This window comes from Hemiscyllium ocellatum, chromosome 46 (assembly GCF_020745735.1).
Source record: "Hemiscyllium ocellatum isolate sHemOce1 chromosome 46, sHemOce1.pat.X.cur, whole genome shotgun sequence".
In the NCBI taxonomy this organism is placed as follows: domain Eukaryota; kingdom Metazoa; phylum Chordata; class Chondrichthyes; order Orectolobiformes; family Hemiscylliidae; genus Hemiscyllium; species Hemiscyllium ocellatum.
Genome location: NC_083446.1, coordinates 15808991 through 15814532, shown reverse-complemented (window position 1 = coordinate 15814532; position 5542 = coordinate 15808991). Strand labels below are relative to the sequence as shown.

Genomic DNA, 5542 nt, shown 5'->3' with positions numbered 1-5542 from the left:
TTGAATTGATGGCTCTCTGATTAGCCGCAATGCACAATGGGCAGAATGGCCTTTTCCCACTTTGTAAATCTTCGAAGACAAGTTGAAAATAATCTGCAACGAAAATGTTCAGAAAGGGTGTTTTATTTCGACCAAATACGATAGTATCTATCGCCTTGTCTTGTTATTTACATGTGAAGTTTCGTTCCTCAAAGCACCGTGGCCCGGATCCTATTCCCGCTCACGGAACGGTTGTCTTGTTCAGCAAACATATTGGTGAACCAGGACTTCTGCAGATTTTCCGATGCAAGCAGGTCATTGGTTTTGTCCAAAACATGATGAAGGTTAGCATAAAACAAACAGCTGCAGTTGCTGGAAATCTGAGCCAAAAACGAAAATTGTTTGCGAAACACAGCCAGCCTGGCAACAGAAACGTCGACTTTCCTGCTCCTCGGATGCTGCCTGACCGACTGTGCTTTTCCAGCATCACTCTGATCTAAAATCTGGTTACCAGCATCTGCAGTCCTCACTTTTACCTAGTTTCTTCTGTGTCGCTGGTTCCCAATTCAACAACTCCACCTCTAGCGGTTTCATGTCTGTCCCTCCACGCTGAGGAGTTGAAGAGGGAAGAAAAGTAACTCACCCCATCCATCTCTGGGGTAATTGGGGACTGAAAGAGAATCTTCTCACATTGAAATATATCTACATGCGACTTAATCTTTGTCTTTTATTGGGATCCATCTCTTTCATTGTAACCATCAGGAAAGACCATTTCGTTCGCCAGAATATGTCACTAACTTTTGTTTGTTTCATGTCCAAGAACACTTAGATGAATAGCTCTCTTGATAAGCTCTGTTGGTCACGTTCGCAAAGAGATCTAGCAAATTGCCAAGTGTGATTTTCCTTTCAATAAATAATTTCGACTAAGTTTGGCTGCAAATATCTTTTCCTAACTTTGTGCTTTTGTTCTTTTACAATGGTGTCTAGCACCTTCCAAATGACAGCAAAGGTATGAAAGAAGATGGAAGCCTTGAGCCCATCACGTCAGCGACAGCTTTCAATGAGACAAGCAGGCTTGTCTGTAGTCATGGCCGAGTGGTTAAGGCGATGGATTCGAAATCCATTGGGGTTTCCCCACGTAGGTTCGAATCCTGCTGACTACGTTCTGAATGCTTTCCTATTGGAGCAATTTTCGCTCAAAGTTCAGGAAACATACTTTGCAAAGCAGGCCGGTCATTTCATGAGACTTGGGAAACTCGAGTTCTTCATCAGAAATGTTCCACATTTAAAACGTTATCTCTGTTTCTCTTTCCAGATGCACTGCTCGTCACATCGGGTTTCTGCAGTTGTTATTGAACGTCCTGAGCAGAAGTGCTGCTTTTCATTAGACTCCTTTAATCCCAGTCCTCTGTTCACTGACTCTGATCAGTGGCAACACTTCTTCCTGTACGTCAAGGTGCTCATTCCCCACCGCTCCTTCTCCCATCATTACAAACAACCGCAGGAAATTGCCACTTAACCATCTTTGTTCGAAAGTGAAACTCACCAGCCTCGGGAATGTCTCCACCAAACGGGACTTCTCATGCCTGGACATGGTGCAAGCCAGAGAATTGTGAAGAGATACTGTGAAAATATTGTCAATTGGCAGTTGGAAATATGTTTAGGAAGCAAACCATATAATCTAGGATCCAGCTTTGGAAATCTTCAGAAACTCTTTGGGAAATGGAATCAGAGGAGAATGAAGAAGTGTGAAATCTCGGACCGAGTAGAGGACGGGACAATGACTCTGATGTTCTCGGGACAGGAACTCATCTGAGACATTGAAAGAATTCTCGCTCCCGTACGTGAGGAATACAAACTTCATCTGGATTCTGGGACAATGAAACACTCTGGAACTCTCAAGACAATATCCAAATATTGACTGGGATCACTGCAGTACGACTACTATAGATGGGTCAGATTTTGTCCAGTGTGTGCAGGAGGGCTTCTTGACGCAGTATGTAGACAGTCCTTCAAGGGACGAAGCCATTTTAGATTTAGTAGTGGGTAACGAACCTGGCCAGGTTTTAGATTTGGAAGTAGGTGAGCACTTTTCAATGAGGAGCTTATTACGATGCAATGAGGTAGAATTTCGGAAGCGTAGAATGGTGTAGGAAACTGCAGGGGCTGAGCACATTAAAAATGTGGAGCTTATTCAAGGAAAAGCTCCTATGTGTCCTAGAAAAGTGTGTACCTGTCAGGCAGGGAGGAAGATATAGAGCGCGTGCGCTGTGGTTTACTAAGGAAGAGGAATCCCTGATCAAGAAGAACAAGAAGTCTTCTGTTAGGACAAAATGTGAAAACTCAGTTGGAGCACTCGAGGGTTACGACGATGCCAGAAAAGACCTAAAAAGAGAGCTGAGAAGAGCCAGGAGGAGACATGAGAAGTTGTTGGCGGATAGGATCAGGGTTAACCTAAGGCTTTCCATAGGTTTACCTAAGACTTTCCATAGGTGTGTCAGGAATAAAAGAATGACGAGAGTTAGCTTTGGGACAGTCAAGGATAATAGCCGGTTGTTGTGTGTGGAGTCAGAGGAGATAGGGGAAGCACTAAGTAAACAGTTTTCGACAGTATATGCTACAGAAATTGAAAATGTTGGCGAGGCTGATACAGAGATAATTGCGTCTAGACTTAGAAGAGACTGAGGTTCACAAGGAAGAGTTATTAGAAATACTGCAGAGTGTGAAAATAGAGTGTGAAAAAATCCCTGCGCCGGATGGGATCTATCTGATGTTGTTTAGCAAATGCTCTGCAGGAAGGTACAAATCAAGCTGATGCTCACAACGGCTCGTTTTGAGCCGCTAATTGGCAGTGAAGTGGCGGCGTCAATAAAAGCTGTCACGCATCTCGTCTTATTCCACACCCTGAGCTCGAAATGACCCGAGGTCTCTCGCTGAGTTTCTGCAGGGTCTTGCTTGGACGACACCATGCCACTTTTTCACTGGCGTTGATCATGAAATCGCGTCGTGACTGTGAATAAAACGATGGAAACTTCCAGCAGAGAAGGAGCCGACCCTGAAGCAGGCAGCTGAGGACAAATGTTTCTCCTTTGCCAGTTGTTAGGACGGAGCTACCGTCCCCCTGTTCGTTTGAAGGAGAGAAACACTGGATCTGATTCAAAATATAAGCTTTTTACTGAGAGAGAGACGTACACAAAAATACAGTGAGATGTTTACTGCTCACTGGAGAAAGCGCCTTCTGATCTATTGTTCTCTTTGTCTAGCTTTTAGCCCCTCGCATCCCAGTGCTACATCCTTATTTGGTAAGAAGCGGTATACTCTTATGGGATTGGTCCCTAAACTGATAACATTCGATTACCTCAGTATGAGCTACGTGCAATCTAACACGGTTTCAATGTCCTGTTATCTGTTCTCCCTCGCTGTGGCCTCATTATGCCATCATCGTTTCAGTCTGTTCTTAGTGTAACATATTGGCTTACTGTTGTCTAGTGAAGCTAACAATTTCCAGACTTGCTAATACTACCTTACGTGAGCACTACCTAACAATCAAGTTTCTGAACACTGCCTAACCTTAATAATGGATCCCAACACTCCCTCCCTTGGCCTCGAAAGAGGCCACACAAAATACAGCAGTTCGCGCGCAGCAGTCAGGACCCGAATGGTCGGTGAGCGCCCCTCCGTCGCTCCTTTGCAAGACCGACCATTTAGCCAAACCCGGCTTGTCTGACTCTAGGGAGACATAGTTATAGGGGATAGGAGTCACTAAGCAGCATACAACAACACAAAGCATTCCGCGCCGCAAAATCCCTACTCTATGCGCCTCTCCAGCTCGCATGCAATCGTTAAGGCACAAGAAGCAGTGAAATAATACATAACAGACATAAGCACTCAAAAGTTGTAAACATATACAAAAAGCCACCTCAAAACCAACAAAACGATTACTGAGTATGATAACAAAAGCGAGGAGAACCAGAGGAAAACAAAAGTGGATGAGTTAGGACGCCTGGAGAATGAAGGTCTGCTGTCCAAAGAACACCCAATTGTACAACCTCCCAGTAAAATCGGTCGTATTATACCATGACATCTTAAAATAAATTTTCAAACTACTGACATAGTGTCAAATCTTTTTGCAATAGGATTCAATGAGTTCTCCTTCCTTCCCAAAGGTTTGTTGTTAAGTCGGTTCTGGAAGATGACACAAAACTGGCATTTTCCTTTGTCAAAAATACAGTGAATACAATGTCAAACTGCTGGGTCCACGATTTTCCTTATATCAAGCTGCTTTGCAAGCCAGAAACTTGACCAGATTCCCGACACGGATACAAAAGCCAGGCATCTGCTAAAACCACATGACCACAGGCCATTATTCTGAAGGTCAATGCACGACTGTGCCTATCTTAGGTTGTCCCTCACTCGAGGAATCTTACCCGTCATTGGCTAACCAGTCACCTTCACTTGACCAATAAAAACCCACATCCATTTTACAGCTGTCAAGTACGGACACGGGCAGTGGTAACTGGTTTATCATTGTGAACAGTGGCCGTCGAGACCAATCGAAGCCATTTAGGAATACCAGATGATGGCTAGGAATCTCTTGAGTGAACAATAGTCTCTTGAGTCTCGAGACATATAGCACTTCACAATCTCTAACTGCAGCATAAAAGCACAAATTTACCTGTTGTCAATTTGAACGGGAAAGAGAGAGAAAAAAATACACAACTAGGGGGTCTCTGCACCTCAGCCCTCACATTCTGAGGCCCTAATATGGGAAGGATTAGAAATGAGAGATACAGTTATAAAGTAAAATCATAAGTTGTCCCGCGCTTCTCTCTCAAGCATATCTCCTCCATTCCCTCTGATACCGATCCCATAATCTTTCCATGGGGTGCCCCCATCACAGGCTCCTCCAGCACCGCTGCCTGGTATGCGGGTGGGGGGTTATCCTTTCCCGTCAGGGCATGGTCGATCGTTCGTGTCACAAGCGACCTGATACATGGTATACAACAACAACCACAGGTAATAAAGATAGCAACAGAGATGCATAAACCAAGGGCCAGCTGTCCCAGCACAGTTCCCCATCTACCGAATGTGCTATTCAGCCAATCTATCACTGGGTTTTTTACCCCCGGCTGTTGCTTCAGCTCAGTGGCTAAGGCTCGGAGTTTTATCAAGGTTTTAGTGAGCTTGCCATCCGGGCCAGTGTTGTTTGAAACTGTCCCTCTTTCCCAGCCTCCCATTCAGTAAATAACCTGTTTCTTCATAATCTTTCCACTTGCCAACCAATTTTATATCCACCTCAATAAACTAAATCTATTCCCACATTCTTTAATTTTACGCACTAATCCCTTAATGAGACTTTGTTAAAAGTCTTCAGAAATTCCCAATAAACCACCTCCACTGGCTCCCTTTCGGTCGCCTCATTATTTACATCCTCAAAACATTCCAGTAAATTTGTCAAGCTTGACTTCCCTTTCATAAATCTATGCTGACTGTCTCCAATCCTGATAATGGTTCCCAAATGCTCAGCTATTCAGTCTATGGAGGATCAATTTACTGTGTAATC

General features: G+C 44.2%; 1 non-coding gene across 1 annotated transcript; it reads left to right on the top strand.

Moving 5' to 3' along the window:
• Positions 1 to 1060: 1060 nt before the first annotated feature.
• trnas-cga (transfer RNA serine (anticodon CGA)) lies at positions 1061 to 1142 on the top strand. The gene has a single exon. It is a non-coding gene; the product is annotated as a tRNA-Ser (tRNA).
• The last annotated feature ends 4400 nt before the right edge of the window (positions 1143 to 5542 follow it).